At 44.8% G+C, this 15080-nt stretch overlaps 1 pseudogene; it reads left to right on the top strand.

Annotated features, from left to right (window-relative positions):
* Nucleotides 1-15080, top strand: part of LOC127574521 (golgin subfamily A member 4-like) — a 247048-nt pseudogene that overhangs the window by 215740 nt on the left and 16228 nt on the right.

Raw genomic sequence — 15080 nt, 5'->3', positions numbered from 1 at the left:
AATAAAATTAAAACATAGTTTAGTAATGTTAAAGGTGTTTATAATCGTTTACTTGTTCAGGTGATTTTATTTATGGTAAGTTTCTAATTGCTAGAATTCCCTTCACTGACTGCCAGGAAAGAAAGGCAGATTAACACAGCAGTCCCATGTGCCTATTCCATTCTATGACCATTATATTGTTTCTGTTGGGTGAGGATGGTATGTTGGCTCCCTGTTGCCAGGATTAAGGATGTCTCTGAACAGGTGCAGGACATGCTGAAAAGGGAGGGTGAGCAACCAGAAGTCATGGGTCCACATTGGTGCTGACGACATAGGCAGGAAGAGAGATGAGGTCCTGCAAAGTTAATGAAGAGAGCGAGGTAGAAGGTTGAAAATCAGAACATTGGGGGTTGTAATCTCAGGATTGCTCCCCTATTCCATGTGCTAGTGAAGGTAGGAATTGCAGGATAACGGTTCTGAACAGCTGGTGCAGGAGGGAGGGCTTCAGTTTCTTGGACTTGCGCTTCTGGTGCAAGGTTGACTTGTACAGTAGGGATGGGTTGCATCTGAACTGAGGGGGATAAATATCATGTGGGGAGATTTGCTACTCGGGTTAAAATACTGTGGCAGGGTGGTGGGACTCTAATTAGCAGTGTATCAGATGAGAAAGTTGAAGCAGAGGTTAAAGCAAGCAAGTCCAATAGGCAGGTTAGGGAGCGAGGAAGGTCTGATAGGCTAAACTGTATTTACTTTAATGCACGAAGCCTGACAGGTAAGGCAGAGGAACACAGAGCATGGATTGGCACAAGAGATTGTGATATTTTCAGCTATTGCAGAAACATGTTGAGGGATGGGTAGGATTGGCAGCTCATGCTCTGGGTACCCAATGCTTTCAGTGTGATAGAGGTGGATGTAAGGGAAGAGGGGGAATTGCACTATTGATTAGGGAGAACATCACAGCAGTACTTAGAGAGGATATCCCAGAGGAACATCCAACGAGACCATATGGGTAGACCTTAGAACTAAAAAAATGGTGGTTATTAGATTATACTATAGGCCCTCCAATTGTCAGCTGAATTAGAGGAGCATATAGGTGTAGGACTAAAAGCACTATAATATAGGTGATTTTAATTTCCCTAATATTGACCAAGACTGCCTTACTACTAAAGGTTTAAATGGAGCAGAATTTGTTAAGTGTCTCCTGGAGCATATCAACATTACAAAGGAGAAGGTGCTGGAGGTCTTGAAATGCATAAAGGTGGATAAGTCCCCAGATCTTGACCAAGTGTATCTGGGGATGTTATGAGAAGCAATGGAGGAGATTACTGGAGCCTTGGCAGAGCTTTTTGCTTCTTTGTTAGCCACAGGTGAAGTACCGGAAGACCAGAGGATAGCTGATGTTGTGCCTTTATTTATGAAGGGCTGCAAGGACAAACCAGGAAACCTTAAGCCAGTAAGCCTCACATCAGTGATGGGAAAGTTATTGGAAGGGATTCCTAGAGACAGGATCTATTTGCAATTGGAAAGGCAAGGACAGATGAAGGACAAGGACAAGATGACTTGTACACTTGAGTTTTAAGGGCAAAAATCCACCTTTATGCATTTCAAGACCTCCAACACCTCCACCTTTGTAATGTTGATATGCTTCAGGATATCATTGACCTCTCTCCTGAACTCACTAGTTTCTGTATCTTTCTCCCGGTAAATACAGATGAGAAGTATTCATTTAAGACCTTGACCACTTCCTACAGCTTCACACACACATTACCACACTGATCCTTAAGGGGACCTACTCTCTCCCATGCACATTAATGCTGTTAAGGGTCCTGCCATTAACTGTATACTTTCCCCTTACATTTGACCTTCCAAAGTGCAACACCTCACACTTGCTTGGATTAACCTGCATCTGCCATTTCTCCACCCATATCTATAACTGATCCAGATTCTACTGTATCCTTTGACAGCCTTCCACACTGTTCACAACTCCATCAATCTTTGTGCTGTCAGCAAACTTACTAACCCACCCCTCTACATTTTCATCGATTTGTATGCCCCAGCACTGATCCCTGCTGAACTCCACTGGTCACGGACCTCCAGCCAGAATGACACCCTTCCACCACTACCCTTTGTCTTCTATGGGCAAGCCAATTCTGAATCCAAGCTATCAAGTCACCATGTATCCCAAGCATCTTAATCTTTTGGATCACTCTACCATGAGAGACCTTGTCAAATGCCTTATTAAAATCCACGTAGACAACATCCATTGCCCTACCTTTATCGATCACTTTTGTCATCTTCTCAAAATAACTCAATCAAGTTTGTAAGACATGACCTGCCTTGCACAAAGCCATGCTGTCTGTCCCTAATTAGACTATGTTCTACCAAATGTAAGTAAATCCTATCCCGAATCCTCTCCAAAAGCTTCCCCACCACTGATGTGAGTCTCACTGGCCTATAATTTCCTAGGTTATCCTTATTTCCCTTCTTGAACAAAAGAACAACATAGACTACTTTCCAGTCCTCCAGGACCTTGCCTGTTGCTAATGATGATACGAAGATCTTTGTCAAGGCCCCAGCAATTTCCTCTTGCCTCTTTCAATCACCTGGAATATATCCCATCAGGCACTGGGGACTCATCCACCTTGATGCTCCACAAAGGGCCCAGCACCACCACCTTCCTGATCTCAAAATGCCCAATCCCATGCCCCACACTAATCTCACTATCCTCCAAGTCCTTCTTGGTAAATATTGTCGCAAAATATTCATTTAGTACCTCATCTACATCTTCTGACTCCAAGCATAAATTCCCTCCTTTATCCTTGAGTTGTCCTACCCACTCCTAGTGATCCTCTTGTTTTTAATGCAAGTATAAAAAGTCCTTGGGATTCTCTTTAATCCTACTTGCCGAGGACATTTCATGGCCCCCTTTGGTCTTCCTAATACCCTGCTTGAGTTCTCTTGCTATCTTGATATTCCTCAGGGGCCCTGTCTGAATGCCCTTCACTTTAATGAATACCTCACTTTTATGAAGGTTTATTTGGAAAGAATGTTAGCTGTGATTCAGCCTATGATTCGAAAGATTGTGGCTTCAAGTCACTCAAGACACTTGCACCCAAAGTTCAGCTGACACTCCAGTGGAGGTACTTCGAGAAAGACACATTCATGTCAGATACAGTGCAAAAATAGGCCTTTCTGCCCACCGAGTCCACAACAGCCGTCAAGCACCTATTTACACTATACCATCTTATTTCTTCCCACTTTCCTATCAGTGTGCCTCAGATTCTGCCACTCACCTGCACGCTAATAGTCATTAACCTACTGATGGTCACACCTTTGGTATATGGGTAGAAACCAAAGCAACAGAGAGAAACTTAAAATCAAAGGAAAAGCATGCAAACTCCACACTGACAGCACTGGATCACAATTGAATCCACATTACAGGAGCTGTGAGGCAATAGATCTGCCATCTATGCCACTATGCTGCCCTATTGAACATTACCACTTTTGGGTTAAGACTGGAGCTATTTTTTTCTGATGAAGAGCTCTTTGTTACATTGCTGTTTTTGGGAGGTGGCTGTGTTTACAAAATAAAAACAGTGACTACAAAATATATTTAATTGCTTTATTTCATTGCTCTGGGACACTCCGATAGAAAAGGAAAGACTCCATATAAGTGCAAACCTCTCTTTGTGTTTGTTTTTTTTCTGATTGAAATGTTGGATTTTTTAATGTAATGGAAGTTTGATTTTTGGAAGCCACAACCTTAAAAAAAAACTAATGAGTTACTGGAAAAAGCAGTTATCTTTTCATAAGTGGCTTTAATGACTGTAACACTTGAACACAATTCATATTCTGAAATATAGCTAAAAGATCTCTAAAGCAATTACAATGTGAGATTCTAGATCAGTTCTCAACTTAATAGAAAGATTTCCTGTACCTAATGGGATATACTCCAGGTTATTGAGAGAGGCAAGCAATGAGATTGCTGGAGCCTTTTCCAAGATCTTTGTGTCCTCTCTAGCCGCAGGGAAAATGCCAGAGAACTGGTGAGTAGCTAATGTTATTCTGTTGTTCAAGAAGGGGAATAGGGACAATCCTGGCAATTATATATCATTGAGTCTCACAGTGGTAGGGAAGCTATTGGAGAGGATTCTTGGGAATAGGATTTATGAGCATTTGGAGAAGCATGGCCTAATTAGGGACAGTGAATATGGTTTGTGTGGGGCATGTTACATGTCTTAATAACCTAATTGAGTTTTGAGAGGAGGTGATGAAAGTGATTGAAGGAAGGTAGAGCAGTGGATGTTGTCTTAAAAACATAGAAAAAACTACAGCACAATTCAGGCCCTTCCGGCCCACAAAGCTGTGCCGAACATGTCCCTACCCTAGAATTTACAAGGCTTACCCATAGCCCTCTATTTTTCTCATCTCCATGTACTATCTAACAGTCTCTTGAAAGACCTATCGTATCTGCCTCCACCACCGTTTCCGGCAGCCCATTCCATGCACTCACCACTCAGTAAAAAAACTTACCCCTGACATCTCCTCTATATCTACTCCCCAGCACCTTAAACCTATGTCCTGTTGTGGCCACCATTTCAGCCTTGGGGAAAAGCCTCTATCTATCCGATCAATGCCTCTCATCATCTTATACACCTCTATCAGGTTCCCCCTCATCCTCCGTCTCTCCAAGGAGAAAAGGCCAAGTTCTCTCAGCCTGCTTTCATAAGGCATGCTCCGCATTCCAGGCAGCATCCTTGTAAATCTCCTCTGTACCTCTCTATGGCTTCCACATCTTTCTTATAGTGAGGCGACCAGAACTGAGCACAATACTCCAAGTGGGGTCTGACCAGGGGACCTATATAGCTGCAACAATACCTCTCGGGCTCCTAAATTCATTTCCCGGCTCGGCTCCTAAATTCATTTCCCCGTTTGAGACGAAGGACAATACACCATATGCATTCTTAACCACAGAGTCAACCTGCGCAGCTGCTTTGAGAATCCTATGGACTCGGACCCAAGATCCCTCTGATCCTCCACACTGCCAAGAGTCCTACCATTAATACTATATTCCGCCAACATATTTGACTTACCAAAATGAACCACTTCACACTTATCTGGGTTGAACTGCATCTGCCACTTCTCAGCCCAACTCTGCATCCTATCTATGTCCCTCTGTAACCTCTGACAGCCCTCCAAACTACCCACAACACCCCAAACTTCGTGTCCATCCGCAAACTTACTAACCCATGCCTCCACTTCCTCATCCAGGTCGTTTATAAAAATCACAAAGAGTAAGGGTCCCAGTACGGATCCCTGAGGTACACCACTGGTCACAGACCTCCACTCAGAATACAACCCTTCAACAACCACTCTTTGCCTTCTGTGGGCCAGCCAGTTCTGGATCCACACTGCAATGTCCCTTTGGATCCCATGTCTCCTCACCTTCTCCATAAGCCTCGCATGGGGTACCTTATCAAACGCCTTGCTGAAGTCCATATACATTACATCTACTGCTCTCCCTTCATCGATGTGCTTAGTCACATCCTCAAAAAATTCAATCAGGCTCGTAAGACAGGACCTGCCCTTGACAAAGCCATGCTGACTATTCCTAATCAATTATACCTCTCCAAATGTTCATAAGTCCCGCCTCTCAGGATATTCTCCATCAGCTTACCAACCACTGTGGTAAGACTCACCAGTCTATAATTCCCTGGGCTATCCTACTCCCCTTCTTGAAGAAGGGAACAACATCCGCAAACCCTCCAATCTTCAGGAACCCTCTCCCGTCTCCATCGACGACGCAAAGATCATCGTCAGAGGCTCCGCAATCTCCTCCCTCGCCACCCACAGCAACCTGGGGTACATCTCATCCAGGTCCCAGCGACTTATCTAACTTGATGCTTTCCAAAAGTTTCAGCACCACCTCTTTTCTAATATCTACATGCTCAAGCTTTCAGGCCGCTGCAAGTCCCCACTACAATCCCCCAGATCTTTTTCCATATTGAATACTGACATAAAGTATTCATTAAAGGGCCTCCGCTATTCTTCCATATCCATACACACTTTCCCACTGCTGCACTTGATAGGCCCTATCCTTTTGCATCTCATCTTCTTACTCTTCACATACTTGTAGAACGCCTTAGGGTTTTCCTTAATCCTGCCCGCCAAGGCCTTCTCATGTCCCATTCTGGCTCTCCTAATCTCTTTCTTAAGTTCTTCCTTTTAGCCTTGTAGTCTTCCAGATCTCTAACATTACCTAACTCTCTGTACCTTTTGTAAGCTTTTCTTTTCCTTTTGACTAGATTTATTATAGCCTTCGTACACCACGGTTCCTGTATCCTCATCGTGACTCCCCTGTCTCATCGAACATGTCTATGCAGAACGCCACACAAATACCCGCTGAATATTTGCCACATATCTTCCGTACTTTTCCCAGAGAACATCTGTTCCCAATTTAATCTTCCAATTTCCTGCCTGAGAGCCTCATAATTCCCTTTACTCCAAGTAAACGCCTTTCTAGTCTGTCTGTTCCTACCTCTCTCCAGTGCTAACGTAAAAGGAGATAGAATTATGATCACTATCTCCAAAATGTCACCCACTGAGAGATCTGACACCTGACCAGGTTCATTTCCCAAATATCAAATCAAGCACAGCCTCTCCTCTTGTAGGTCTAGCTACATACTGTGTCAAGAACCCTTCCTGAACACACCTAACAAACCCCACCCCATCTAAACCCCTCACTGTCTGGAGATGCCAGTTGATGTTTGGGAAATTAAAATCCCCCATCACAACAACTCTGTTATTCTCACACCTTTCTAGGATCTGCTACCCTGTCTGCTCCTCAATAACCCTGTCACTATTGGGTGGCCTATAAAAAACACCCAGTAAAGTTATCGACCCCTTCCTGTTCCTAACCTCCAACCACAGAGACTCAGTAGACAATCCCTCCACAATGTCCACCTTTTCCGCAGCCGTGACACTATCTCTGATCAACAGTGCCAGTCCCCCACCTCTCTTGCCTCCCTCCCTGTCCTTCCTGAAACATCTAAAACCCGGCACTTGAATCAACCATTCCAGCCCCGGAGCCATCCAAGTCTCCGTAATGGCCACCGCACCATAGCTCCAAGTATCGATCCAAGCTCTAAGCTCATCCACCTTGTTCACAATACTCTTTGCGTTAAAATAGACACATCTCAAGCCTGTCTGAACACTTGCCTTCTCTATCACCTGCCTATGGTACTTACTCCTAGTTTCCCCTATTTGAGAGCCAAACACCTCTTCCGCAGTCTCTCCAGTACAGATCCCCCCCCCAACAATTCTAGTTTAAACTCTCCCCAGTAGCCTTAGCAAACCTCCCTCTAGGATTCAAGTGCAATCCATCCTCTTTGAACAGGTCATACCTGCCCCAAAAGAGGCCCCAATGATCCAGAAAACTGAATCACTCCTCCTTACTCCAATCCCTCAACCACGCATTTAACCTCCTCCTCATTCTGTTCCTATACCCACTGTCGCTTAGCACAGGCAGTAATCTGGAAATTACTACCTTTGAGGTCCTGCTTCTCAACTTCCTTCCTAATTCTCTATAGTCTCTTTTCAGGACCTCATATGTACCACAACCTCTGGCTGTTCTCCCTCCCCATTCAGGATATCTTGGACACGATCTGAAACATCCCAGACCCTGGCACCTGGGTGGCAAACTACCTTCTGGGTTTCTTTCCTGCATCCACAGAATCGCTTGTCTCCCCACCTAACTATAGAGTTCCCTATCACTAGTGCCCTCCTCACTCCTTCCCTACCCATCTGAGCACAGGGCCGGGCTCTGTGCCAGAGACACAAATCTTCTTGGATTTTAGTAAGGTCCTTCATGGGAGGCTCATCCAGAAGATTAAGATGCATGGAATCCACAGTGACTCAGCCATTTAAATTCAGAATTGGCTTGCCCTTAGAACACAGAGGATAGAGGTAAATGAGTCTTATTCTGGCTGGAGGTCCATGACCAGTGGAGTTCCACACGGATCAGTGCTGGGGCATCAGTTGTTTGTGATAAATATACAAATAGATGAAAATGTAGATGGGTGAATTAGTAAGTTTGCAGACAACACAAAGATTGGTGGAGTTGTGGATAGTGTGGAAGATTGCCAAAGGATATACCAGGATACAAATTAATTGCAGATATGGTGGAGAAATGGCAGATAGAGTTTAATCTGTGGTCCCTTTGCTGGCAAACAATCTACTCCAATCAACCTTTGCAAGCTCCTGTCTCATACAGTCAAAATTCACCTTGCCCCAATTTAGAATTTGAACCTGTGGACCAGTTGTGCCCCTTTCCATAACTATTTTAAAACTAAGAACTATGGTCACTGGTTCCAAAGTGCCCCCCCACTGTCACCTGGCCTGTTACCCAAGTGTAGGTAGAGCTTTGCCTTCTCCCTTGTAGGGCCTTCTGTATATTGCCCAAAGAATGCAGTTTAACTGAATATACCTTTCCCTGCCTTTACTGTGGCCCTGGCTATCCTGATTACTAAACTTGCTCTCACAGGCTACTGCTTTACTCCATGCCTCACTCCTGCCCAGAATCCCACCCCCCACCAATCTAGTTTAAACCCTCCCACTTAGCATTAGCAAATTTCCCTGCAAGGATATTGGTTCCTCTCTGGTTCAAGTGCAACCCATCCTCCTTGCATAGGTCACCTCTACCGCAGAAGAGATCACAATGATCCAAGAACCTGAATTCCTGCCCCCTGCACCAGCTCCTCAGCTATAATTTGTCTGGCCTATCTCACTAGCACCAGTAGTAATCCAGAGATCACTTCCCTTGAAGTCCTGCTTCTTAACTTCTTACCTAACTCCCTATAGCCATTCTGCAGTTCTACCCATGTCATTTGTACCAACATGTATAATGACTTCTGCCTGTTCGCCCTCCCGCTCAAGAATTTTCTGTAGCCACTCAGAGACATCCTTGACCCTGCCACCCAAGAGGCAACACACCATCCTGGTGTCTCCTCTGCAGCCACAGAATCTCCTGCATCTTCCCCTCACTATTGTCTCCTCTCACTATCACTCTGTCTGACTACACCCTTTCCCTCTGAACCTCAGGGCCAGTCACAGTGCTAGAGAACTGACTACTGCTGCTAGCCCCTGAAAGAAGATCCCCTCAAAGTATCCAAAGAGGTATACTTTGAGGGGAATGGCCACAGGGGAATCCTGCCCTGACTGCCTACACCCCTTTCTCTTCCTGGTGGTCACCCATCTATCTGAAGCCTGTACTTTGTGTGACCACCTCTGTAAAGGTCTCATCTATGATGTTCTCAGATGATCTTGAGTACATCCAGCTCTAGTTCCTTGACCCAGGAGCTGCAGCTGGATGCATTTCCTACAGATGTATCATCAGGGAGACCATAAGGTTTCCTGACCCCACATCTTGCAGGAGGAGCATTCCACTGCCCCAACTGCCATCCTGACTACACTGAATCAAATACTAAGGATCAACAACAAAATAAAACCTTAACTGTGCCTCCTCACCAAAGCCTTTTTAAAGATCCACTCTCACTCCCAACACCTCAGCCTCTTCATGTCACAATCACTATCACAATGCCCACTCCACTTGACCCTACCTTTTTATTGGCTGTTGTTAATTAGCCAATCAACTGTTAACTAACAGTTTGCAAACTTGTCTCTTTTTGGGGTCCTGTAAAGTGAAATTCGCAAGCCCTGAGACCGACCTCTTTAAACTCTCCTTAAGTCTCAACTCTTGTAAAAAGTGAAAATCACTGAGGGGAGATCTGAGAGAAGTTTATAAAATGATGAGAGGCGTAGATTGAGTAGGCAGCCAATATCTTTTTCCCATGATTGAAATGTCTAATATGAGAGGGCATACATTTAAGGTGAAAGGGGAAAAGTTCAAAGGAGATGATCGGGGCAAGTTTTTTTACAGAGAGTGGCAGGTGCCTGGAATGTGACGCCAGAAGTGGTGGTGGAGGCAGATACGATAGAGGCGTTTAAGAGGCTCTTGGATAAGCACATGAATATACAGAGAACGGAGGGATATGGACCGTGTGCAGGCAGAAGGATTATGTAATTGGGCATCATTAGCTTAATTAGTATGGCACAACATTGTGGGCTGAAGGACTGTTCCTGTCCTGTATTGTTCTATGTTCTATATAGTTTACTCTACTGAATTTCTCATATTCATGTAACCATGGGCAGAACATGTCTCTTGCCTCCTGTTTGCTCCTCAGTGAGATGCCCATGCCACCTTGATATTCTGCAACCTAGTGCATCTAATTGAGTTAGAGGCTTTGCTTCATCTGTCCACTGAAACATAAATTGTGACTTAATCCCAGGTGATGGATCGTGAGGCCTCTTCCTAGACTACCCTGATGTCCTAATGACAACAGTATCTGATGTAGATGTAAATAACAAAATATTAAAGATAATATTTATTTAAAAGTATTTAACATGTAAATTAATTAATTGAGTCGTTCATATTAACTAAAGATATAAACAAAACACTTGTCTATCTGGATCAAGATCCCATTCAACTAAAAGCTAAATATAGCCCTGACTCAGTGCAACTGAGAACAGCTGAATTCCATTCCATGGTGATGTGCTGAGCCCAGTAGTGCAATTTTTACAGAACTGCCAACTGAAGAAGAACACAGTCCAAAACTGGCAGTTGAAGAAGAGCACAGTCCAGATCACTAAGTTGTATACATAAGCTCTCATAGTAGCACTTGGCCTTTGCAGCAGTGAGCATTTTGTTGGAATTCAGTGCCATCATAAATATTTGACATATAATAATGGACATTTATGGTGATATTCTTGATAAAGATATTTAATTTTTAAACAGATTATTTCTTTTTTAACTATTGCACAGTATATTCTTATGAGTATTTGGTGTTTGAAGTAGACAATTGATTTGTCGTCTATGACATGTATCTAAATATTGCAGTACAATTCATAGTTTTCTGTTTTGGGGAGAAATGATGTTAGGAATTGATTTTTTTCATATATATATATTTCAGACTTTGGCAAAAGTAATAACTACCGTACTGAAGTTTCCAGCAGATCAGACACAGAAGATATTAGAACGGGAAGAATCTCGTTCATCTGTGAGTCTACAATTTATTAATTTATGATTCAACTGAGCCAGTTCAATAATTTGCAGGATACTAGCATCTAAGTGAAAGACCAGTCTTAATTTTTGGAATCGAATCTTGACCTGATTAGATTTCAGGTCTCTTTATTTGAGTGTGAATGAAATACAGCAATAATCAATATTGCAATTAAGCCCTTTGATATTAAGCTTGTCCTACAGTGTAACGGTAATGGGGAATAAAAACTTTGCAAATCACAACAGCCTTTTTTGTCCATTTTCTTTTGACTAGATCTTCCCAGGACATGTATCCTGAAATTAAAAGAGAAGGTGCAGACCTAATCCTAAGTCATTTAACATGACCTTAAGAGCTATTTTTTTTCTATTTGATCATAAATTGTTTTGGGGGTGTTCAGAAGATGGGATAGGTGCTACATGTGCGAGCAACTTTGCTCATACCATTCAATTCAGAAATAGTATGGGCTGTTACAAATTAGTTGGAATTAAAAGGGATTTTAGTTGATGAAAATAGAGGAGTGAACGTTTGACAATCTTTATCTTTTGTCCTTATATTCTTTATTTACATACCCTTTTGACTATGAGTCCGAGCTCACTGGAGATAAAGGCTTACATTGTGTAAACTGGAAAAGAAATGCTATTCAAACTTGATTATATATTTGATGGCAATGTTGCCCATGTTGATTTTTTTTTTAGAAGCTTACAAGTTCATTGGAAGAAATTGAAATAAGATGGAAGCCCATTTCTGGTGCAACTAAGCCAATCAATTCTGCTCTCTTCCATTGCGAATGATATTCACTCTATAAATGCTAGTTGTGCCTCCAGTTGCCAAGCTCTGTATTTCTCTCCTTCATCTTGTCTACATTTATCTCTCTTTCCTTCTTTAAGATGCTGCCTAACATGTACTCTTCATGAGCTTTAAAGAACCAAAGCAATTTGGCAACAGTTGAATGTTTTACATGAAATCTTGCATAGTGCTGTCTTCATTAGATATGTATCTTATTCAAAATATTATCTGATGTATTGTGAATAATCTGCTTGAATACCTAAACCAGCAGTAATATATATCTGTGTTAAGTTGTGGTATATGTTGTTCAAGATTCACCATTTAAAGATTCCAGTCTGTCATAATTTTTCATAACTATTAAGAGGGGGAAGAGTTTAAATCGATGTCCAGATACTTTTGAAAATCTGATCCCAGTCTGGTTGTCAGAATTTGTATAAAAACATGAATCACAACTGATACATCTTGAGAAAAAAAAGATTATTTCCTTTTAGTTTTTCCATTAAACATCCAGGTTCCAATTTGGAGAAGACAGTCTCTCCCTCCCTCTCTCTCCCTCCCTCTCTCCCTCCCTCTCCCTCCCTCCCCCCTCCCTCCCTCTCCCTCCCTCTCCCTCTCTCTCTCCCTCCCTCTCTCTCCCTCCCTCTCCCTCCCTCTCCCTCCCTCCCTCTCCTCCTCCCTCCCCTCTCTCTCCCTCCCTCTCTCTCCCTCCCTCTCTCTCCCTCCCTCTCTCTCCCTCCCTCTCTCTCCCTCCCTCCCTCCCTCTCCCTCCCTCCCTCTCTCTCTCTCCCTCCCTCCCACTCTCTCTCTCACTCGCTGCCCACTCTCTCTCGCCGTCCCTCTCTGTCTCTCTCTCGCTGCCCATCTCTCTCTCATTCTCTCTTACTTGCTCGTCATCCCTCTCTCCCTCCCTTCCTCCCTCCCACTCTCTCTCTTGCCATCCCTCTCTGTCTCTCTCTCGCTGCCCCTCTCTCTCGCTCTCTCTCTCACTCGCTCGCCATCCCTCTCTCTCTCCCCTCTCATGCTCCCCCTCTCTCTCTCTCCTCCATCTCTCTCTCTCCCTCTCTCGCTCTCTCTATATCTCACTGTCACTCCCCGTCTCCCTCTCCCCCACTGTCCTCCCCCCTCTCCCCCTCTCTCTCCCTCGTGCTGTCACCCTCTCTCTATCTCTCTCTCTCGCTCGCTGTCCCTCTCTCTCTCGCTCGCTGTCCCTCTCTCTGTTATGCTGTTCCTCTCTCTCTCTCTCTCGCTCTCCCCTCTTTCTCTCTCTCTCACTTTCCCTCTTTCTCTCTCTCACTGCCGCTCGCTTTCTCCCTCTTTCTCTCTGTTGCTCCCTCCCTCTCTCTCACTCTCGCTGTCCCTCTCTCTCCCTTTCTCTCTCTCGCTGTCCTGCTCTCTCCCTCTCTCTCTCTCCCCCTCTCACCCTCTCTTGCTGCCCCCCTCTCTCGCTGTCCCCTCTCTCTCTCCATCGCTGTCCCTCTCTTTCTCCCTCTCCCTCTCTCGCTGTCCCCCTCTCTCGCTCGCTGTTCCCCTCCCCCTCCCCCTCTCGCTGTCCCTCTCTGTATTTATCACTCTCTCTGTCCCTCCCTCTTTCTCTCTCTCTCTCGCACTAACCCTCTCACTGTCCCTCTATCTCTGTCCATCTATCACCCGCTATCTCTCTCTCTCTCTCTCACTGTGCTCTCGCTGTCTCTCTCTCTCGTTGTCCCCACTGTCTCTCTCTCCGTCTCGCTGTCCCTCACTCTCTCTCTCTCTCTCACTTCCCTCTCTCTCTCCCCCTCTCTCCCCCCCTCTCTCCCCCCCTCTCTCCCCCCCTCTCTCCCCCCTCTCTCCCTCTCACCCTCTCTCCCCCCTCTCCCTCTCTCTCCCCCCTCTCCCCCTCTCTGTCTCTCTCCCCTCTCTCCCCCCCTCTCTCCCCCCTCTCTCCCCCCCCTCTCTCCCCCCCTCTCCTCCCCCCCTCCCTCAATCTCCTTCTCTCTCTCGCCGTCCCTCTCTCTCTCTCTCTCTCGCTGTCCCTTCTCTCTCTCCCTCTCTCGCTGTCACTCTCTCCCTCTCTCGGCTGTCCCTCTCTCCCCGTCTCGCTGTCCCGCTGTCTCCCCCTGTCTCGCGCTCTCACACATACAGAGTCATACAGCACAGAAACAAGCCTTTCAGCCCATCTGGTCCATGCCGACCTAGATTCCCATTTGCCCATGTATGGCCCATATCCCTCCTAAGCTTTTCTATCCATGTACCTGTCCAAGTGCCTTTTATGTGCTGTTAACACATCTGCCTCACCACTTCCTCTGACATCTCATTCCATATACCGACCACCTCTGGGTTAAAAAAAAAGAATTGGCCCCTCGGGTTCCCATTAAATCTCTCCCCTTTCACCCTAAACCCATACCCTCTTGTTCTTGATTCCCCAACCCCGGCAAAAAGACTACGTATTCACCCTGTCTTATGCCCTTCATGATCTTATACACTTCTATCACATCCATCATTCTCCTGCGCTTCCAATGAAAAAAGTCCGAACCTGTTCAAACTCTCTCCATAACTCAGTCCCTCGAGTCCCGGCAACATCCTTGTTAATCTTCTCTGTACTTTTTCTTTCTAATGGAATCTTTCCTACAGCACAATATTCCAAATGTGGCCTCACCAACGTCTTGTACGACTGCAACATAACATCCTAACTTCTATACTCAATGCCCTGACTGATGAAGGCTGGGCATGCCAAAAGCCTTCTTCACCACCCTGTCTACCTGCAGTGCTGTTTTCCAGAATCCATGTACTTCTACTCCTAGGTCACTCTGTTCTACAACGCACTCCAGAGCCGTACTGTTCACTGTGAAAGTCCTACCTTCATTTTCCTTCCCAAAATGCAACACATCACACTTAGCCGACTTAAACTCCATTTGTCATTCCTCGGCCCACTTTCCCAGCTGACCAAGATCCCTCTGTAAATCCCAATAACCATCTTCATTGTCTATAACACCACCTATTTTAGTGTTATCTGCAAACCTACTAACCATGCCTTGTACATTTCTCATCCAAATCATAGATATAGATACAAACAGCAATGAGCCTAACATTCTTTCTCTCTCTGGACATTGGTTGACAAGGGATGCTGAGGTTCCAATCAGGAAAAAGGAGGCATAAATCAGGCTCCTCAGCCCAACTCATCCATGCTGATCAATATGTCTATCTGAGCTATTCCCATTT

This window comes from Pristis pectinata, chromosome 9 (assembly GCF_009764475.1).
Source record: "Pristis pectinata isolate sPriPec2 chromosome 9, sPriPec2.1.pri, whole genome shotgun sequence".
In the NCBI taxonomy this organism is placed as follows: domain Eukaryota; kingdom Metazoa; phylum Chordata; class Chondrichthyes; order Rhinopristiformes; family Pristidae; genus Pristis; species Pristis pectinata.
Note: the sequence above shows the minus strand (reverse complement) of the source record. Positions and strands in the feature narration are given on the sequence as shown.